The following is a 23,466-nucleotide window of genomic DNA, read 5'->3' as shown; positions in this document are numbered from 1 at the left end:
AGAGTGAGAGAGAGAGAGAGAAAGAGAGAGAGTGAGAGAGCCGCTCTATCCACCCGCCCGCTCTCTCTTATGGCTCTTCCGCTCTCAAACTCCTCCCCTTCTCCTCCACTCCCTCCCTCCCGTCTCTCCAGCCAACCAACGTGCTCCTCCCCTCTCTCTCTCTTCTCCCTCTCTCTCTCAGCCACTCGCTCCCGCACTCAACTCCCGCACTCACTCACTCACTCGCTTGGGCTCTATTTTCCTCGCTCTCTGTTCCCTCTGGCTTGCGTGCGTGCGTGCGTCGCCGCCGTAAAGCCTCCAACGTACACACACACGCACACCACTGGGAGGGAGGGAGGGAGGGGATAGGAGTGAGGGAGAGAGAGAGAGAGAGAGAGGGAGAGAGAGAGAGAGAGAGTGCGAGAGAGTGAGAGAGACTGGGGAGACTCTACTCAGCATATTCTTCGCGCCAGTGTAGTGTGTGTGTGTCTAGGTCGTAGTTGTCTTCCTTGAGTCATCTTGCCGCGAACCCAAACGCGGTCCATGTTTATACCCCGATATTCTCCAACGGTTTTTCGTACTTAATGTGTGTTCTACTGCCATGGTGCTCCGGACGAATGGGATTTACTTAGCCAGCAAAGGTTTCAGGAGCATTTGGATGAAGGAGACAGCTCTTAAAGTCAGCACCACCACTACCACCACCACCACCACCACCACTAGCAGCAAATAGGAAAACGGCACAGTTACAAGGTACGTGCTGTGCTGTGTGCTCTTGATGTAGGCTAGTGAGTGCTGCTGCGTTCGTGTTCCTGGCCAATCTAGTGCTGTTGCTGCCGTGCCGTACGTAGCCCGTGCCGTAAATAAGTGTTCTGCAGGCAAGCTTGGCACAGTGTACGGAGTGTTTTGACCGTGTTTTTGAGGTGTTGTGCCCAGATAATACGGTGACAGTAGTGGTGACGGTGAAACAGGCTGTGAAGGTGATGGACTAGGCTACTGTGATGCCTTGCTCAGCCTAGTGAGTATTTTCCAGGCACGTAGTGAATATTGTGACCCTCGTAAATCGATGGCACGTGCTATTTACGTGATTTTTCGTGGATTTACAGTGATTTACAGCCTCCGTTTCTAGAGTTTGTGCTGGAGGGAAGTGACTTGTGTGTGAAAGCCTAGTAAAACTCATCTAGAAGAGGAGGTGAGGCAGGTTCGTGGAGTTTTCTTACGCTTTCGACGTCCAATTTATCGCCCCTCGTCAATCTTGCGTTATTTCCTGTGTTGTGGTGATTGTTTACATTGCCCAGACACATGTCCTGGGTTACCATGGTGACGACCCCGTGTTGTCATGTGGTGCTAATGGGAGATTTCGTAACACCTCTTCCTCAGTGGTTTATTTAGCCTGCAGCTTTTTATGGAGCAAGCTGTGGCTATATTAAGAAGGCAGCAATAACACGGAAGGGAATATGAAGATGTGTTCTGCAAAATAAGTAGCACAAGGAGAGATGCAACGAAGTCTCCCAGTCCAGCTGTGTTTACGTGTCTCGTTCATGAGCTAATATCACAGAATAAGACGGTATTTTTATGAGGCTGGGAGGCGGGCTGATAAGATTGAAATTTGCCCGTGTTATCTGAGTTTAGGGATATTTTGTTCGCCGAGTTTAGGGATGTTTAGCGAGGGTTATGGATAGTTTGCTAGCTGCGTTTAAGGATATTTAGAGACGTGTTCTTCTCCCCGGCTTTGCGCATACTGAAACACGATTATGCACTGCTAGGCTGGGTGTGCGTCCACTATGCAGAAAACGTACTATGCCCTTAATAATGCCGGTGTTTTGGCGCATTCGGGGGCATTTACACAGCTGGTTTGTGCTCTTCATGGCCATTGACTATAGCCTGATGGTTGATAGGGATGCTGGTGATAGTATTTGATTCTTTTATAGCGATTTAGAGGATCAGATATGGTGTTCTCGACGCGATACGTAAGCAACATTAACTTACTGCCATTCTTAAAGCGGTTTATTTACACGTACGACCATTTAGTAAGGGCTAATAGGTACTGGGAGCATTTGTGATAGTAAGTTCATCTACATAGCGTACTAGAGGAACGAGTTTATTGATTTTGGAGCGAATTTTGGACATTTTCCTTTGCTACAGCTGGGAAACCTAGCTTAGAGGTCGTTCTTAAAGCGCTCTGTTTTCACGGTCAGTAATGTAACTCTGAGGTCATCATTTTTAGGTGTCATCGCGTATCGGCAGTTTTCCAAGCATTTTCTATCTTCTTTTTCCTTGTGATGAATGAGTGTGCAAGATCAATATTAGACCTGACATGATTTTAAAAAAAAAAAGTGCACATTCTTGGATCATGTTATGCAAGATCATAACTAAGCCTGACAGCTGATAAAACTATAAAAAAAAAAAAAGGTGGGTGGGTGGAGGGGCACATTGAAGATAAGAATTAGACGAGACAGCTGATAAATAAATAGATAAATGAATAAATAAATATATAAATAAAAGGCACATTGTCGGATCATGTGCCTGTTTGACGAGTTTTGGGAGTCATTATGCTTGTTAGTTAACATTTTTTTTTTAACTTAGGTAATTGACCTCCTTCGTTGCATAATAAGAAAGTGTTGTGGTGTAATCCCTTCTTGTTGTTTGGGTGGGTTTGCTTCGTTTAAGAGGGTTGTTTGGTGGATTTTCTTCGTGTCTTTGGATTGTTAGAGGCATTTTCTTCCGTGTGTTAGGAATTTTAGGTGGATTTGGTTTGTGTGTTAGGCTTGTTAGGTGGATTTTCTTCATTTATTGGGCTTGTTAGGTGGATTTGCTTCGTGTGTTAGCTCTGTGGTGGATTTGCTTCGTGTGTGAGTTCTGTTAGGTGGATTTTCTTCGTGTCTTAGGATTGTTAGAGGCATTTTCTTTCGTGTGTGAGGCTTGTTAGGTGGATTTTCTTCATTTATTAGGCTTGCTTGGTGGGTTTTCTTCATTTATTTCGATTGTTTGGTGGGTTTCTTCGTTTAATAGGGTTGTTTGATGGATTTTCTTCGTGTGTTCGGATTGTTAGGTGGATTTTCTTCGCGTGTTAGGCTTGTTAGGTGGATTTTCTTCGTTTATTAGGCTTAGTTGGTGGATTTTCTTCGTTTAATTTGGTTGCTTATTGGATTTTCTTCATTTATCAGGCATGCGAGGTGGATTTTCTTTCATTTATTAGGCTTGTTTGGTGGATTTTCTTCATTTATTAGGCCTTTAGTGTGGATTTTCTTCATTTAATTAGGCAAGTTTCAAAGGATTTATGATGTATATTTTTCCTCCCACACCAGCCTTGTTTACCTATTGTCTTCATGTTATTAGGCTTGTTTTTGTTTATATATGCATTTGGTTGGGCGTATTTTTTCGTATTTTTCTTCCTGTAGGTTTATTATTTACTTATAGGCTTTTTTCTTCTAAGCTTATTTTTTCTTCATATTTTTCTTCTAGGCTTATTTTTTCCACTTTTAAGCTTAGTTTCCTTCTTTGAAGCTTATTTTCTTCAGGGCTTATTTTCTTCTAGGCCTATTAATTTTCCTCAAGGCTTATTTGGTGTTCTAGACTTATTTTCTTATTTTTGTAGGCCCATTTTTCCTTCCTGTAGGCTTTTTTTTTGTAGTCTTGGCTTTTTCTTCCTCTAAGCTTATTTTTCTCCTAAGCTTATTTTCTTTTAAGCTTATTTTTCCTTCTAGGCTTATTATTTTATTCTTGGCCCATTTTTTCTTCCACTAGTCTTACTTTTTCTTCTGAGCTTATTTTTTTCTTCTAGGCTTTTTTTTCTTCGAGGCATATTTTTCTTCTAGGCTTATTTTTTCTTCTAAGCATATTTTTCTTGTAAGCTTATTTTTTCTAGGCTTATTTTCTTCTAGGCTTAATTTCTTCTAGGCTTATTTTCTTCTAGGCTTAATTTCTTCTAGGCTTATTTTTTCTTCTAGGCTTATTTTTTCTTCTAAGTTTATTTGTTCTTTTTTCTTGAGGTGTTTATGGAGCGTGCAGTCAGACTTGCTTGATTCTACAGCTGCCCTTGCTTGTTTTGAGGCAAGTTTTTCTTCATTTTCTTGCCTCCTGGTTTGCTTAGGACCCTGTTTCTTGTGAGGAGTGGCTTGATTTTCTTACCGTCTGGCGTTTTTCTTACTTGTCAGGCTGCTTGACGCGTTTTACTGATTGTCTTTATGGCCCTTTAATTCAATTGCGTGTTTTTTCTTACCTGCTTACTTATTGTTTTGGTTGATTTTCCTATTCTCTTGACTCAGAGCATAATTGTTTGGTTGTTTCTTAGTTGTTCCTTATTTTTTGGCGTTTCTTCATTTTCTTGGCCAGTTTTTTCAATTTCTTGGCCAGTTTGCTTAATTATCTTGGCTAGTTTCTTATTTTCTTGGCCATTTTTTTCATTTTCTTGGCCACTTTCTTCATTTTCTTGGCCAGTTTTTTTCATTTTCTTGGCCACTTTCTTCATTTTCTTGGCCAGTTTTTTTCATATTCTTGGCCAATTTTCTTCATTTTCTTGGCCAGTTTTTTTCATATTCTTGGCCAATTTTCTTCATTTTCTTGGCCAGTTTTTTTCATTTTCTTGGCCAGTTTTTTTCATTTTCTTGGCCAATTTTCTTTATTTTCTTGTCTTCTTAGTCACTTCTTAGGCTGTTTCTTGTGAATTAGTGCTCCTTTTCTTACTACTTGGATCTTTCTTTTATTTTCTTGACCGTTTTCTTACTTTCTTAGCTGTTTCGCGTGATTAATGACTTTGTTTTTCTGGCAATTGAGTCTCTCTCTCTCTCTCAGGTATTTTTTTGGCAATCTAGGGCATTTCGTACATTTCTCTCTCTCTCTCTCTCTCTCTCTCTCTCTCTCTCTCTCTCAGGTACACTTTCCCATCGGTTTTCTATACTGTCTTACGAGGGGATGTTTTTGACCACTAACTTGTGAAAATTTGAACTTCCTGGTGAACGCTCCATAAGAAATAAACTTTACATCGAAAACACTTAACATTTTCTATAATTTTTCGTCCAGGCGTTTATCTTTTGTTTTCTTTTCTTTGCTTCCTAGGACTTGTGGTTGTTGTGGTAGTAGTAGTAGTAAGGTAGTAATAGTAGTAGTAGTAGTAGTTCTTGTTGTTGTTGTTGCTATTGTTGTTGTGTAGCAGTGGTAGTTGTTGTGTAATATTAGTAGTAGTAGTTGTTATTGTTGTTGTGTAGCAGTAGTAGTTGTTGTTGTTGTTGTTGTTGTTACATCATCAGAAAAGTGAACTCTGTGGGCTGCAGGCTTAAGTTACCCCTCCTCTGCAGTCCACCATCCTCCTTTTGGTGGATGGGGAGGGAGTTGAGGGACGTTTGTATAACCAGGCAGTGTAGCCTTCCAATTATATCGGTGTCACCACGTGCAGGCGTCTCTCCAGCACTTATTGAGGCAGCCACGACGATTTTTTATTTTTATTTATTTATTTATTTATTTTATTTTATTTTGCTCAGCTGAGGGAAATAACTGACGAGTCCAGGCGGCACATGAGGCTTCCTTTGCACTGTTGCTTAAGCGATTTATTTTTCCTTATTACATCATAGCATTTATCTTTTCGTATTACACCTTATCACTTTCTGTAATGCACCTTAGCATTTATTTTTCCGTATTACGCCTTAGCATTTTCCGTATTACACCTTAGCATTTATTATTCCTTATGACACCTTAGGATTTTCCGTATTACACCTTAGCATTATCCTTTTTACACCTTAGCACTTTCCGTATTACATCTTAGCACTTTCCGTATTACACCTTAGCATCTTCCGTATTATACCTTAGCATTTTCTTTCTTTTTTTATGCCGTTTTATTATCGACATAGTTTTTGCATCAGTAAATCACGAGAGGACTCTGAGGTTTAACACTGCAGAATAAATCGCTAAGGAAGAGGTGTTACGGCATCTTCAAGGTCACTGGCTGTGCTCAGTGATTCCCTCAGCCCCTTCAGCCCGAGGACGTGGAAATATTTTTGCTTTTTTTTGTACCAGACGGGAGAGAGAGAGAGAGATGCTTTGAAATTTATTTATTCGTGTATATTTGATGGAAAAGCTTATTAATTTTGAACATTAATTAAGTGAATCATAATCATCATCATTATTATTCTTATCATTATTATTATTATCATCATCATCATCATCATCATTTTTTAGATGTCTGAGGTTAGGGACACGTTTTGTTGTTGTTGTGTGTGTGTGTGTGTGTGTGTGTGTGTGTGTGTGTGTGTGTGTGTGTGTGTGTGTGTGTTCTCGCGCCTCCCTGTGCGTGCGCGAGGGGAGGCAACGTTTGAGATTGCTTAGTCGTGTGTGCGCATGTGTGTGTGGCTGTGTGCGCGGCGGTGAGGTGAGGTGTGTGTGTATGTGTGTGTGTGTGTGTGTGTGTGTGTGTGTGTGTGTGTGTGTGTGTGTGTGTGTAGGCGTGATAAGACCTGATTTCCATAGGGGTCAAAGTCAAGGTCAAACACACGTAGCTGTTGGCTTTAGGGGTCTGTAACCTCTTCACACCCATGACCTACTCCTGCCACCCCTGCAGTCCGTTTATTTTCATCTGACGGAACTGGCCCACAACTTGAATACTTAATCGTGGTTGTGTGAAATTTGATGTCTTGGATATTAGATAGGGTTAATTCTACCTACCTACCTAGATAGATAAATAAATAAATAAAGAGGGCGGTTTAAATTGTCTCAGTTTACGATATGGTTTAGTAATGTGGGTTTTTGTGTTTTATTTCAGGTATCACCGGAAGAAGTTTTACCTGTGAGATTTACCTGCCGCTGGGAAAGGGTGAAGTACGATGATTTATATACTTACAGATACTTACGGATACTTACAGATATATTGCTGATTATTAGGTACTTACAGATCCTTGCACAATTTTACCTACAGATACCTACAGGGATTTATAGATTGTTATGTACTTACTGATTATTACAGATACTTGCACAGTATTGGATACTTATAGGTACTTACAGATTTTAGATGTACTTACAGATACTTGCACATTATTATATATATACTTATAGATTATTAGATGGGCAGCAGTACTTAGAGCTACACATTATCAGGTACTCACGGATTATCAGATACAGATTATAAATACTTATGGCCTTCGGTTCTTTCTTCCTTGCATAAAAAAGTTACAGGTTATCAGATAATTTTACGAGTACTTACACTGAGATACTTACAGATACTTACAAATTCTCAGACACACTCATTTAGTTGCAGATACAAATTCTTAGATACTTACACTCTACTTGCAGATACTTACAGATTCTAAGATACTTACACTCTACTTACAGACACTTACAAATTCCCAGATACTTACAGATACTTACAAATTCTCAGATACTTACAAATACCTACAAATATCAAATGTTTACCTTATTCTGGCCATCGACGGACGATTACCCCTCCAGCTTCCCAACCCCCTCCTTAGCTGTAGCGTATAGGAAAATTGGCCTCCTAGTCACGAAGAAGTGCTTGATAGGGCGTAGGTGGTAATGTAGGAAGTTGTAGTGATGCCTTAAGGAGGCGTAGTTTAAAAAAAATGGAAGATTGGCTGTGGTTGCTTTTTATTATTATTATTATTATTATATTGTTGTTGTTGCTGTCGTTAGTAGTTGTAGTAGTAATAGCAGTAGTAGCAGTGGTGGTGGTAGTAGTAGTAGTAGTAGTAGCAGTAGTAGTAATAGTAGTAGTAGTAGTAGCAGTGGTAGTACCGATAGCACAGTAATTGATAACTAATAATAATAGACTACAACTAGCTACTGCTGCTACTACTACTATCACTACTACTACTACTACTACTACTACTACTACTACTGCTACTTCTACTTCACCACCACCACCAATATGAGACCTTGATCTGCACTTGACCTTGTAGCTGAGTAGGCTAAATGGGACTGAAGTTTGCTGAGGTCAGACGAGACAGTAAGTGACGTCACCAGAAACAAATGACGTCACGAGGAATAAATGACATCACAACAAGTATATGACGTCACAACCACATCACTGCGCCCATGACCACAATAAACGCATAGCACATCGTAAATTAATAACGTCACAGTAAAAATATGGCGTCACAATGTCATGACGTCACAGTAAACACCTGACGTCACAGTATAAAAGCAGACGTCACAGTAAATAAATAACGTTACACTAATTACAATACCGTATCAACAGAGCGTCACAGTGAGCAACTGTAGCGTCACAACACACCTGTGACGTCACTCGGGCCCTGACGTAACCCCTTCCCTCCGCGTATGATGTCACTGACCCTGAATGTAAACAAATGATGTCAGCTGAGAATATATATACACACACCTACACACCTCTATCCGCATGACGTGTGTGTGTGTGTGTGTGTAGGGGGAATGAGTATGTGTTGTTGTTATTATTATTATTATTATTATTGTTATTATTATTATTATTATTATTATTATTATTATTATGACGACTATTACTACTACTACTACTACTACTACTACTACTACTACTGCTACTACTACTACTATTAACTTTATTTTAGTTGTGTAATGATATTGGCAGAAATAGAATTGTTGGTAAAACGTTCCAATAATACAATGAATGGAGCAACGAGAAACATAAAGCATAAAAACAAATAATAATAATAATAAGTCCACAAAAACAATCTGATAATAATAACGCTACTACTACTACTTATAATAATAATAATGATTAATGATGATGATGATAATAATAATAATGATAAGAATAATAAAAACCCACAAAAATAATGCTAATAATAATAATAATAATAATAATAATAATAATAATAATAATAGAACTAGGCCCCGTCCTAACAATAGCCGCATCAATACATTACGCCAGACTCACTCGACCTCCAAACCCCGCTTCCCTAATCCGCCCTGACCTTGACATGGGTACGCGTTGACGGGGGAGAGGGGAGGATACGCATTGGCGGGGGAGAGGGGAGGATACGCATTGACGGGGGAGAGGGGAGGATACGCATTGACTGGGGGGAGGAAGGGTGGAAAGGGGAGGCGTAGATGGGAGGGGAGTGAGGGGAAGAGAGACACACGTATTGATGGGGTGAGGGGAGAGAAGGATACGCATTGACGGGGTGAGGGGAGGAGAAAAGGGGAGCGAGAGGGGAGGGGAAAATGGTTGACGGGGATGGGGAAAAGGAGGGGGAAGAAGGGAGGGGGAAATATGGAAAAGCATATGTACTGACTGGAAGAAAAGAGAAAGAGTGGGAGTATGAGGAGGAGGAAGGAGGGAGTAGGAATTGATGGGGATAGTGGAGAAGACGGTATGGATTGAGGGGGGGAGGGGAACTTGGAGGGGGAGATGGGGGAAAAATCAATGTGTTGACGGGGAAGGGGAAAGAGAGAAGTGGGGGGAAGGGTGGGGGGTTTGATTGAAGGGGGGGTATACGCATTGGCGGGGGAGATTAAAGAGGGGGAGAGAGAAAAGGCAGGTTTACGCAGGGATGGAAGAGAGATGAAGGGAAGTTTAGTATGCAATATTTAGTTTACGGAAGCATGATGAAAGGGAGTATACGCATTGATGTATGAGAGAGAGAGAGAGACGCATTGATGAGTTTACTGGAAGAGGTAAGAGAAAGGAGGGTTGCGTATACTGCTGGGTTTACGCAATTGATGATAAGAGAATGGGTATACGCATTGATGTGGGGAGAAGAGGGGAGGAGTACTTATTGATGTGGGTGAGGGGAGGAAGTACGTTAATGGAGGGGAGGAGAGAGTAATTGACACACACACACACACACACACACACACACACACACACACACACACACACACACACACACACACACAGTTATGTACGGTTTGATGGAGGGGGAGGAAGGGAGGGGAGAGAGAGGGGAGACGCAGTGATGAATTTACGTATTGACGTGGGTGGGAGAGAGAGAGAGAGAGGGGAGGAAAAGAATTGTTTGTATTGATGAGGGAGGGGAAAGGGGAGGGGAGAGAAAGGGAACGGTGATAAACTAGGAAGAGGGGAGATAGAATGAAAGAGGGGAGGGGATTGTATGCATGGGTAGAGGCGAGGGGAGAGGAGTATGCAGTGATGAGATTGGGGGAGGGAGGGGAGGGGAGGGGAGGGGGAGAAGGGGTTGGGTTTACTCTTAGGGGTGAGGAAGGGGAGGATTATGAAGGGGAGTATTGTGGTAAGGGAGGGAGGGGAGGGGTACGCAGAGAGGAGAGGGAAGGGGAAATGGAGAAGGGTATGCATTATTGAAGGGGGAGGGGAGGGGGTAGGATGGATACGCAAAGGGGGAGAGGGAGAAAGAGAGGGAAGGTTACGCTAGAGAGAGAGAGAGAGAGAGAGAGAGTTTTGTGTGCTTTGATGAGGGAGGGAAAGGGTACGCTAAAGAGGGGAGAGGGAGGGAAGGGCAAAGGGTACGGTACGCCAAGAGGGGAGAGGGAGGGGGGAGGGAGGAGGAAGAATTATAGGGTTGGTGAGAGTACGCATTCATGAAGTATATACGCAAAGAGAGGGGGGGAGGGGAGAATATACGCATTGACGCGGAATGATAGGGGGAGGAAGGGGAGGGGTACGCATTGAAGAGGAGGGGGACATGCACTGATAGGAAGAGAGTGGAGAGGGAGAGGGAGGGGGGGGGAATGAAAGGGAGAGGAGAAGAGAGGTAGAGGGAGAGGAAGAGGTATGCATTTTACTGAGTTATACGCACTGACCGGGGGGTAGGGGGAGGGAGGGGTAAAGGAAAAGAAAGGGAAGGTAAGAACTGACAGGGGGAAGGGAGGGGGAGGGAGAAAGATACGCACTGATAGAGGGGAGGGAAAGGTTACGCAATGATGAAGGTCATACGCATTGACGCCAGATGAGAGACGGCAGGGGGGAGGGGGAGGGGGGTGAAGGGAGAGAAGATTTAGGGGGTTGGGGGAGGAAAGGGAAGGGAAATGTATGCATTGATGGGGAGGTGGGAGGAGGGGGAAGTGAATGGTATCGAAAAGAGCGTTTTTAATACATTGTCGTCCTTTATTATTATTATTATTATTATTATTATTATTTTTATTATTATTATTATCATTATTATTATCATTATTATTATTATTATTATTATTATTAACATGAATAGAAATAGCCTGTCAATAGAAAGAATACGACTAAATACAGAAAACAAAGGTAGGAAAAACAATTATGTCACCTGTACATTAAGAAAGGTTACATAGAATCATCAGGTGGTGGAAAGAATAAAAACATGAGATTCAGAGAGTGCATACCTCCTACAGGGCAACACTGTCCCCCTTTTGACCTTGACCTTTGACATAATTCACTCAAAATTTAATCACTTGTTCCTCGTATAGTCCTTGATCATTACTCAAATTTTAGTGCAATTCCATCCATTAATTATTCCATAATATTGGTAACAGACAAACACGAAAAATAAATAAATAAATAAAGGCAAAAACATAACCTCCTCAGCTGGGGTACTAAAGACAGCATCGTACTGAAGGGGAAACGCTGGCTTTGACGTGGGGGGGTGTCGGTGGCGGGAGAGGGAGGGAGGGGAAGGGAAGGGGGAGGGAGGGGAAGGGAAGAGGGAGGAGGAGGGGGTTAATTTATGGCCTGTGTACCCCCACATACCTCAACCCAGACCGAATTGAAGTGTTGAGAGAGAGAGAGAGAGTGTGTGTGTGTGTGTGTGTGTGTGTGTGTGTGTGTGTAAAAGATAGAGTTCCTTTGAGTGTGTGTGTATATATAGCTCGTAAGCTCTTGTCTGTGCCGTGGTAGGTGTGTGTGTGTGTGTGTGTGTGTGTGCGTGCGTGCGCTTGCGTAGGATAAAGCTGCTTTGAGCGTGTTTATATATAAGCTCTTGTCTGTACTGTGTTCTGTGTGGGGGGGGGGTTCGTGCGTGTGTGCGCGCACACTACTACGTGCGTCACCCTTCATGCACTTTTTGTCCCATAAGTGTATTGTTAAGAGGGGGAGTATGTGTGTGTGTGTGTGTGTGTGTGTGTGTGTGTGTGTGTGTACGGTAAAACTACTTTGAGCGTGTTTATATATGAGCTCTTGTCAGTACTGTGTGTGTGTGTGTGTGTGTGTGTATGTGTGTGTGTCCGTCCGCGCACTACTACGTACGTCACCCATCATTCCCGTTTTTGTCCCCTAAGCGTTGTTAAGGGTGTGTGTGTGTGTGTGTGTGTGTGTGTGTGTGAGAGAGAGAGAGAGAGAGAGAGAGAGAGGGAGAGAGAGAGAATGTGCGCGTTCGTGTGTTAAATCTAATTATATTGGTATGTGAGTTGTGTGTGTGTGTGTGTGTGTGTGTGTGAGAGAGTGTGTGTGTGTGTGTGAGAGAGAGAGAGAGAGAGATAATGGTGTGGAGTGTGTAAGGTGTAGTACCTCTTTATTGACACACACACACACACACACACACACACACACACACACACACACACACACACACACACACACACACACACACACAAACCCCCCCTCCCCTCTCCATCCCTTCCTCATCTCCCTCCTCCCCTGCCTCACCTCCAAACACCTGTCTTTCCTTTCACTTACCCTGCCCCACCCCCCCTGCCTCACCCACCTGTCCACACCACCCTGTCACCTTCTCCCTGTCTCTCCTTATCAAATCGTATCTCATCTCCCCCACCCTCCCTCATCCCCGCACAACATCTCTCCCCCACCCTTACCTATCCTGCTTCCCGCCCTTCTCACCCCCCCTCACCCCCGCCCCTGTCTCCCCTTCCCCCTGCCTCACCCCCACCCCACCCTTCTCCCCCTCCCTCTGCCTTACCCTGCCTCCCCCTCCCCCTCCCCCTGCCTCCCCCTCCCCCCTGCCTTACCTGACTCACCCCCACCCCCATCCTGCCTACCCCTCCCCCCCTGCCTTACCCTGCCTCATTCTCTCGCCTTGTTTACGCTTATGGGTTAGCGTAACAGCGAGATGTACGTTTTTATGTGTGAATGTATTATGTGTACGTCCGTGAGCGTTTTTGTTGGGTGTGTGTGTACATGTGTTTTGTGTGTACGGAAGTGTGCGTAAACTGTTGACATCTTTGTGTATTTTTTGTTTGTAGTTGAATATATTTGCCTGCTCTGTGTGTGTGTGTGTGTGTGTGTGTGTGTGTGTGTGTGTGTGTGTGTGTGTGTGAGCTGAAGAAAATCGTCTGGCATCAGTAAAAATAAAAAAAGCTCATCACCCCTCAACAATTCCTTCTGCTTTAAATAATAGATGTTTAATAATTGATTCGTGCCCAGAAATAAATAATAATGATAATTCGTGAGATAAATTTTTGAGTATATAAAGACACCATCGTCCTGAAGGGTAAAAGTATCACCTACATCCCTTATATATATTTTTTAGAAGTTGTATAATCGAGTATGATGTATAATTATTGATACGTAGCCTGTAATAATTCACTGTGATAATTTTGCTGTTGAAAAATTATAAATAGTGTATAATCTGAAGACGCCATTGCACTATAATTATCACCTTCCATCATACAATAATTTTTGAATAATCGTGAATAATTGAGATATTTTAATCCTATATGTTGGTTGTACTTAAAGACGAAATGGTAGAGGGAAGGGGAGGAGGGAAAGAGAGTGATGGGGGAGGGGGGTGAGAGAGGGGTGGTGGAGGGGGAGAGAGGGGGAGAGAGAAATTGATGTGTAATGGAGAGAGGGAGGGAGGGATTGAAGGAGGAAGGGAGGGAGATTTTGATGGAGAGAAGGGAACTGATGGAGAGTGAAGGAAGGATTGATGGAGTGGAGGGAAGGAGATTGATGCATGACGGAGGGAGGGAGAGAATGATGGAGGAAGGGAGAGAGGAATGGAGAAAGGAGGGAGGGATAGATACAAGATAGAGGGAGGAAGGGACTGACGGAGAGTGGAGGGAGGGAAAGATTGATGGAGGAAGGGAGGGAGAGAATGATGGAGGAAGGGAGGGAGAGAATGATGGAGGGAGGGAGAGAATGATGAATGGATAAAAATGAAGGGAGAGATTAATGGACGATGAAGGGAGAGATCGATAGAGGATGAAGGGATGGGTTGATGAGAAGGGAGGAAAGGAGGAATCGATGGGGAGAGAGAAAGAGAGAGAGAGAGAGAGTAGGGTAGTTATGGGTTATTGAGAGATATATAGTGTAATAAAAGGAGGGGGGGAGGTGAGAGAGAGAGAGAGAGAGCAGGAATGTGAGAGAGGAGGAGGAAGTAAGGGGAAGAATGTGTATTAGGGAGAGGAGGGAAGGAAGAGAGGAATGTGAGGGGAAGTAAGGGAAAAGAAGAGGAGAAGAATGTGTGGAGTATTAGGAGGAGGAGGAAGAAGAAGAATAGGAGGGAGAGAAGAAAGAGGGAGGAAGAAATGTGAAAGGGAGGGAAAGAGGGAGGAAGAGAAGGAAGGAAGAGTGTCTGGGAGAAATATGAAAGAGAGAGAGAGAGAGAGAGAGAGAGAGGAAGGAAGAGGGGAGAGAGAGGAAAGACGGTGTGATATGGAGGGAGGAAGATGGAGGGGAGAGAGGGCGGATGTTAGAGTGAGAGGGAGGGATGTGAGAGGAAATGTGTGTGTGTGTGTGTGTGTGTGTGTGTGTGTGTGTGTGTGTGTGAGGGGGGGGGAGAGGGAGAGAGTGAGAAGGGGGGGAGGTGTAAGAGCACTGCCTATCACGTGACCTTCGCTGTGGGTGTTCGTGTCACGTGCGTTTGTTTATGTTTATGTTTACGTGTGCGTGTGACTGCTTGTGTACGTGTGTGTGTGTGTGTGTGTGTGTGTGTGTGTGTGTGTGTGTGTGTGTGTGAGAGAGAGAGAGAGAGAGAGAGAGAGAGGGAGTTGTTTGAGGTAGGTCAGGAATAATATGGATGTGAGTGAGAGTGTGTGAGTGGGTGAGTGAGAGTGAGAATTTGGGAGTGTCAGCGGAAGTTGTGAAATAGCTTCAATGTGTGTGTGTGTGTGTGTGTGTGTGTGTGTGTGTGTGTGAGAGAGAGAGAGAGAGAGAGAGAGAGAGAGAGAGAGAAACTTTGTCAGTGCGTTGATATTAGGCTGTATGTGAATTATTGACCATGAATAAAAGTGAATAATAGATGAATGGAGCTATTAAATAAATGAATGAATGAATGAGTAAGGCGTATGAGTGAATACATTAGTGAACAAGTGGTGTCAGGCGCAACAACCTCGCTCGAAAGTAGTTATTTTATTTTCAACCGTTTTCAAGATATAGCCCTCTGAAAATCTGTGCTCTTGCGTTTGACCTTTCAGTGTCACTCAAGTTCAAAGGTCATGGTGGCAAATGAAAGCCTATAAGAGACTTCCTGTATCTTGATGCTAGTAAATATATCTTCAGCCAGTTTCGAGTTATAGCCCCCCTGAGTATCTGTGACCTTAAGTTTGATCTTTCAGGGTCACTTAAGGTCAAAGGTCATGGTAGCAATTAAAAACTCATATGGGATTTCCTGTATGTCGTTAATATTATATATCAATCCTCACCCAGTTTCGAGATGTATCCCCCTTAAGAACCGTGACCTTGAGTTTGACCTTTCAGGGTCACAAGGTCAGAAGTCATGGTACCAGTTAAAAGCCCATCTGGGACTTCCTGTCAGTTGATAATAGTAAATATCTGTCTGCAGCCGTTTTCGAATTATAGCCCCCTGAATATCCGTGACCTTGAGTTTGACCTTATATGGTCACTCAAGGTCAAAGATCTTGGTACGAAGTAAAAGCCTATATGGGAGTTCTTGTATGCTGGTAATGGTAAATATCTGTATCTTCAACCGGTTTCAAGTTGTACCCCTCCGAGAATCCGTGACCTTGATTCTGTCCTTTCAGGGTCACTTGATTGCCTCCAAAATTAAATCTCATACTTTTGAGACCAGTGCCCACGTATCCTGAAAGTGTCATGTAATTTCATACTGCTGTTTTTCCGTAATGTTGCTAACAAGCAAAGAAAAAAACAAAGAAACGCAACTAAAAACAATACCTCGCCGGACTCCGTCAGGATCAGGTAGTGCATGTGAGTGTGAGTGAATGCATGGGTAAGTAAATGATGACAGTGTGTGTGTGTGTGTGTGTGTGTGTGTGTGTGTGTGTGTGTGTACAAACAGTGTAAATGTGCTCTAGGAAACAGCTGCTTTGGTATAGGCTTAAGGTGTAGGCCTAGCTCAGTCTCTCACTTTCTCACATTCACTCCCTCACTCACCTTCCTATCTTTCTCCGTTCCCTCCTTGAATATTTTCCATGGATCCATCCATCCATCCATCCATCCTTCATTCCATCCATCCTCCCTTCCCTCCCTCCTTTCATTCATTATTTATATATTCATCTCTCCTTCCTTCCATCCCTCCTTCCATTCATTCATCATTTATATATTCATCTCTCCTTCCTTGCATTCCTTCCTTCCTTCCTTCCTTCTTTCCTTCCCGGCCTGTCAGCCATACTTCCTCCTGGATCATCTTCCATGATTCCTGGCCCTTCCTAGAACTCTCTCTCTCTCTCTCTCTCTCTCTCTCTCTCAGCCAGTGCTTCATTTCTTCTCTCATTTCACCTTTCTTGTTCCTCTGTCCTCCTCACTCATCTTTCCCCCCTCTCCTCTCCCCTCTCCCTCCCCCCCCCATTCATCATCGCATTTTTTCTCTTCCCCGTTGGTGCATCCCCTTTTATCCCCTCCCTTCTCTTCATCTGTCATTTCCACCTCATTTATCACTCTTCGCCTCCACTCCTCTCCTCTCCTCTCCTCCCATTCTTTTAGTTTGGTTTCTCTTTCTTGAGTATCTTGTTTCTTATTTGCTAGTATTTTGTTCCATTCGAGGTCTCTCTCTCTCTCTCTCTCTCTCTCTCTCACACACACACACACACACACACACACACACATTTTATATGTATAATTATGTATGTATGTGTGTGTGTATGTAGTTATGTATGTATATATACTGTCTGTCTGTCTGTATGACAATCTTTTTCTCCTCTCTTTCCTCTCTCGTTTCTGTTATCTTACCTTCTCTCTGTCCCCTTATACTTTTTTGCATCCATCTGTTTGCTTTCCCTCCCTTCCACTATTCTCTTTCTGTCTCTCTCGGTCTCCTTCCCTTTATCTAGCTCCTATATATCCATCTACCCCCCCCCCTCCCTTTATTTCTCATAGGCTGTCTCTCTTCCACATTCTCTTCCCTTCCACTTCTCCCCCTGTCTGTTTCTCTTTCACTCCCCCTTCCTTCCTCCATTCCTCCTTCCTCTCCCCCTCGTCTCCCTCCTATCTCTCCCTCCTCTCTCCCTCCATTTACTTTTATACATCCCTTCTATTTTAACATATTTTTTCATCCCTTTCCATGTTCACAATTTTCAGTTCGAAATTTTTAAGCCCCCCCACCTCTCTTTCGCTTCCCATTTTCTTTCGTCTCCCTTTTTCGTTTGGCCTCTCAGTTTTCCTCCTCCATTTTTTTTGCATCCTTTTCCTTCCTCCCTTGTATCAGAGTTTTTCCTGTCTCACTTTTCTCTCATATTTTTTCCTGGTTTATTTTTCCTTTCGTTATCCCCTTTTCTTTTTCTTCTCGTTTTCTGTCGTTGGCTTGTTTCTCTCTCTCTCTCTCTTTTCTCTCTCTCTCTCTCTCTCTCTCTCTCTCTCTCTCTCTCTCTCTCTCTCGTGAACCCGGTAGACTGCAGGATGGCATTGAACCCCTTCCTACAGTCCACCATCTTCCTTTCGTGGGATAGGGAAGAAGTTGAGGAACGTTTGTATAACCGGGCAGTGGATCCGCCCGGTTATATCAGTGCCACCACGTGAAGGCGTCCCTGTCCATCACCCTATAAATTATTCAACCTTTTTATTATTGAAGTTTATAATAATTGGGTAGTGTCCTGTAATTATCCCATTCATCATTAATTATTATCTAATTTTCTTTATAATTTATCAGGTATTTTCTAGCCATAAGATATTTCAGCTTTTCTGTGTAATTATCGGCTTTATTTCTATTTTTATTACTCTTTATGCTGTAATTATCTAAGCAATAATTTTCTTTCTTTCCTCTGCAATTATCGTTTTATTTATATCGTGTTCTGTGTATAATTATTTGGTTATAATTTTGTTATATTTAATCGAATGTTTTGTCTGGTTATCCAGGTTTCTATATAATTATTTTTTTGTCTATATTATCATGGTACAGTATATAGAGTATTTTTTGTTTTTTCGATGTCATTTTTTTATAATCGTGTTGTCTGATTTGTTTTGTTTATTTTCTTTATATTTGTATTTTTGGTATTATCATTTTCTTATTACTCTATCAGTTCCTCTAATTTCCAGTTTTATGTAAGCCTTTGTCTGTGATTGTTTGATTAGTTTTTTCTCGATAGTTTTCGTTTTTATTGAACCGTTTTGTCTGTAATTAGTTTTATCATATATTTCCTGCGATTATCATTCTTATATAATTGTATTGACTAATTATTAAGGTTTGATTATAATTTATTTTCGTATAATTGACCTTTTTATATAATAATTTTCTCTCTATTTACTTTCTCAGTAATTGAAATTTTTATATAATTCTTTAATAAATATCAAGGTATAATTACTAGCTTACTTTAATCACCTTTTTTTATGATCTCCGTATCCAATTTCTCTTCAGTTATTCATGTTGGTCAGTAATTATATAAAACATCAATAATTTTAATTAATGAAGAGTAAATACGTCTCCCCGTTTCTGTAATTATTCATTGATGTATAATTTTTCACGCCATGTATAATCGAGTGGAAGTTATTGGTTTCTTCCTATAATTGGCCAGATTTCTTCTTTTTTCGTCTCCTCCTCCTCCTCCTCCTCCTCCTCCTCTTGATTATTATTATTATTATTATTATTATTATTATTATTATTTGGTTTCATGTATAATTCTGATATTTGATGATAGGGAAATAATGAAAAAAATTATCTAACAGGAGGCAAATGCTAAATTCTCAATGAAAAATGTAGTCATGTTTTAAATTGATGGTGATGACGATGATGTTGGTTTTGATGGTGATGGTGATGATGGTGATTGGTGGTGGTGGTGGTGGTGGTGATGTTGATGATACTATTGATGTTAGTGATGTATATGAAGAGGAAAACAGTAATGATGATGATGATGATTGGTTATAAATTACACTGTTTACTATGTCTCGTACCTTCAGTTATACAAACACTGATAAGAACACCACACACACACACACACACACACACACACACACACACACACACACACACACACACACACACACATAAACTGACAGGCACACCTGCACATTCATACCTGCACTTTCACATATGAGGCACACACACACACACACACACACACACACACACACACACACACACACACACACACACACACACACACACACACACACACACACACACACACCCACACACACACACACACACACACACACCGCTCGCTGGTGCAGTGGTAACGTTCTCGCTTGCCAACTGGTGGACGGGAGTTCGCGCCTCGCTCAGGCTGCGAAAAGTTTCACTGACGAAGTGGGTGGTTACTGTCCCCCTTGAGCAAGGGGACGGGTGTGTGCGTGTGTGAAGGTCACAGCCTTGCCCTTAGATCGGACTATATGAGCTCTCAGCTCCCTTCCGGGAGGGTAAAAGCTGACGATCACGACCATCAAGTGATCCTGACCGACCCGGTGAATTACACACATAAACTGACAGGCACACTTGCACATTCACACCTGCACTTTCACACACACACACACACACACACACACACACACACACACACACACAAATGCAGTAGCACACATACACTCACAAGGATACATATACATACTTACATACTGTACATACATCGCGTGCACACACACAAAAGCACTCACATACACACAAAATTCCTCACATGTCGCGCACATTCTTACATGCATAATGCATATACAGTATATGCGTTCATTAATGTACACAAGCGCGCACACACACGCAACCATCACTACTTCCTCCTTCTCCTTCTCCTCCTCCTCCTCCTCCTCCTTATTTATTATTATGATTACCCCCGCCAAGGAGGTTATGTTTTTGACGGCGTTGGTCTGTCTGTCTGTTTGTTAGCAACTTTACTCAAAAAGTTATGAACGGACTTTGATGAAATTGTGTGGAAGAGTAAGCCATGGTCCAAGGAAGAAATTATCTAATTTTGGGGCGTATCCGGATCGGGATCCAGAGTATTTCGCAGAATATCTTCAAAAAGTTCTCAATAAATTTCAATGAAATATTGTGGAAAGGTGGGCCATGGACAAAGAAAAAACTCATTACATTTTAGGGCGGATCCGCATCAGGATCCTATGTCCACGGATCCGCGTCAGGATCCTTTTTAATAGCATTGGCGGAGGTATGCGCTCGCTGAGTGCTTTCTAGTTATTATTATTAGTATTTTTATTATTATTATTATTATAATTATTATTAATTTTCTCACCCATCTACTTTATCTTACACACACACACACGCACACACACACACACACACACACACACACACACACACACACACACACACACACACACACACACACAGACTTTTTATGTGGACAAATGGAACACCTGCCACCCCATTTGCATGTGTACTTAATTTCTCTCTCTCTCTCTCTCTCTCTCTCTCTCTCTCTCTCTCTCTCTCTCTCTCTCTCTCTCTCTCTCTCTCTCTCTCTCTCTCTCTCTCTCTCTCTCATACACAGAATGTTACAACAGGTATGGCGTTTGTGTGTGTGTGTGTGTGTGTGTGTGTGTGTGTGTGTGTGTGTGTGTGTGTTTGTAAATAATTGAGTACGCGTAAATAATTGAGTTCATGAGTATGTGTGAATGCGTGTCAGCAAATGTTAGCGTGTGCGTATTTTATGTATGTACGTATGTATGTACTGGATGTATGTATGTGCATGAAAGTAAAAGAGTGTGTGTGTCTGGTGGCGTTTGTGTGTATGTATGAGTGAGTGTACACATGTGCGGGTATGTATGCATGTATGTGTGTATTTGATTAATGAATGATGGTCCTTGAACAAACGGTAGTGTGTGTGTGTGTGTGTGTGTGTGTGTGTGTGTGTGTGTGTGTGGATGGCTCTCTAGGAACTGATCAACTGTTACCATGTGCGCGTAATTGTTGGCATGTGTGTGTGTGATTGCCGTATGTGCGATGTGTGAGTGAATGAGCATGTGTGCGTGTGTTGCGTTTATGTGCATGTGTGTGAACGAATTATAATGTTAGCTTATATATAAAAGCGTGTGCATGGGTGATTGCGTGTGTGCGTACGCAAGGTCAATAAGGTATTATTGGCCTTGTGCATACGTATAAACACTTTCACAAATAGCGTGTGCGTGCGTGTAGTTGTGATTGCGTGCGTGCGTGCGTGTATGTGTGTGCGTAGCGCCAGTGTGAATGACAGGCTACCGCACAGCACCACAATACCCCCATCCATCCTGAGGCGAAGACGTGTGTTACTGTGCTTCAATAATGTACACCCTTACCACCGTTACAGTACACATTACATCCCTATTGTGTACAGATTTACTTGATTTTGTTGTACTTTTTGTTACATCACCATTATAGTACATAGTTACTTAATGTGTTGTACTCTTTATGTTACATCACTATTACAGTACCGTGTTACATCCCCATTGTGTACATATTTCCTTATTTTTTGTACTTTATATTACAGTACGCTTTTGTAACACTGGAAACTTACCTATCTATCCCAGTGCTAAAACGAGCTAGTACAGTGTTCCAGTTTTGTACAATTTTAGCACTTTTATTGTACATGGTTACTTTTTTTTTGTACTGTTTGGTGTTGCAGTGCGTTTTATAACTGGAAGTTTGGGTTTATTTGTAATCTTGTTTGTATCTGTTCTTTTGTTGGGTGCTCTCTCTCTCTCTCTCTCTCTCTCTCTCTCTCTCTCTTTCTCTCTCTCTCTCTCTCTGAATAACATTGGTTGTAGTAGTAATAATAATAATAATAATAATACCAGCAGCAATAAGTGATAATAATAGTAGTGATAATAATAATGCCAACAACAACAACAATAATGGTAATAATAATAATAATAATAATAATAATAGTATCACCACCATTTTTCACAAATTTCAAAACACACATATGCCCCTCAAAAAAATCCTTAAAAAAAGAAAGCATCGTAAATTTATATTGTTAATCCGTTGGCAAGAATCTTCCTAACAGCTTTCCCTCGCCGATTTGGCCAGAGCGCGCGTCAATTATTTAGCGTGTGCGTAGGTCAGGGTCGCGTTCAGAGTGAGTTTGGTCCGTAACAAGTGATGCTTAGCGATTTGTTTTGTATGTTGGATTTTAGTTTTTATATGATGATTTTGTTGAGAGAGAGAGAGAGAGAGAGAGAGAGATGAAATATGGAAAATAATTCGCTAGAGAGAGGGTGCTAAGCAACTTCTCTTTCGTGATTTAGCCTATCCAAAGGTCAAGGTCTGCAAAAGGTAGTGTTGCATTCTTTGGGACTTTGTAATTCTGTGTGTGTGTGTGTGTGTGTGTGTGTGTGTGTGTGTGTGTGTGTGTGTGTGTGTGTGTGTGTGCCTGCGCTTAAAGGCATAGGAAACAACACATCTTACTGAGTGATATATTTTGGGTTATACTATATTTTGCTTAGATTTCTTAATACCTCTTCGTCATTGATTGATTGATTGATTGATTTTAGTGAACTGATGAGAGATACTTCTTGACAACAGCAAAAACAGTAACAGTAACAACATCAACAGGCACCAGGTAATCACTCTGACAAACAAACACCTGTGGAAATACCTGTATGCCTAGAAACACCTTTAGTCCTTCTTTTTTCATTTTTATAGCACTTTGTATATATTTAATTCTTATACTGTATTCCTACCATATATATCTATTTATCTGGCTGTCTATATTTGTCTGTCTATCTGTCTGTAGGTGAAGATGTCGCCTGTACATTGTCAAGGTTAAATTAATGTACCATACAACAGGTTACCGTTTTTTGTGGTACCGTTAGTTGGAGGGGGTGACTAAATCCGGTTAGGGCGATGCTGCTGTTTTCTGTTTATTCCCTCATTGTCAAGGTGAAGGTTCCTTGCTCTAGGCCATTTCCGTTTTCTTCGATGGCGGGAGACCGTGATTTTGCCTCTTTTCTGTTATTATCTTTTTTCTATCATTATTTGCTTCTATCTTTATTCATGTGACCTCTAGACGATTTTTATTGTGGGAGACTTTTCGCCTCAATTTTTTTTTTCTATTAGCACTTGCTTTTATTTTTATTCATGTTACCTCTATACGATTTTTATTAAGCCTGGAGACATTTTGAACTGGGGGAATTTAAAATAGATTTTTTTTTGAGTTGCGTAAATCGTCTGGGAGCAGGAAGTAAGAAAGAAAGGCTTAAAGGAAGGATATAACTACCCCAGTTCAGAAAGTCTCCTAGGCTGAATCATCTGGAGATACCGTAGCAAAAAAACTACTACTACTACTGCCATTCATGATCATGATCATGTTCATCATCAT

At 41.8% G+C, this 23,466-nt stretch overlaps 1 protein-coding gene across 2 annotated transcripts in view; it reads left to right on the top strand.

Annotated features, from left to right (window-relative positions):
* Window positions 1–366: 366 nt before the first annotated feature.
* LOC145411717 (uncharacterized) overlaps window positions 367–23,466 on the top strand; it is a 111,641-nt gene continuing 88,541 nt past the window's right edge. For both annotated transcript variants that reach the window (XM_080281735.1, XM_080281734.1), the window contains exon 1: window positions 367–729. The gene's annotated coding sequence lies outside the window, so the exon portion shown is untranslated. The remainder of the gene's footprint in view (window positions 730–23,466) is intronic.

The sequence above is a fragment of the Coenobita brevimanus genome, chromosome 90, assembly GCF_032717465.1.
Source record: "Coenobita brevimanus isolate Jiangsu-jjx chromosome 90, ASM3271746v2, whole genome shotgun sequence".
Classification (NCBI taxonomy): Eukaryota; Metazoa; Arthropoda; class Malacostraca; order Decapoda; family Coenobitidae; genus Coenobita; species Coenobita brevimanus.
The sequence above is the reverse complement of the archived record's forward strand: the minus strand, read 5'-3'. Positions and strand labels throughout refer to the sequence as shown.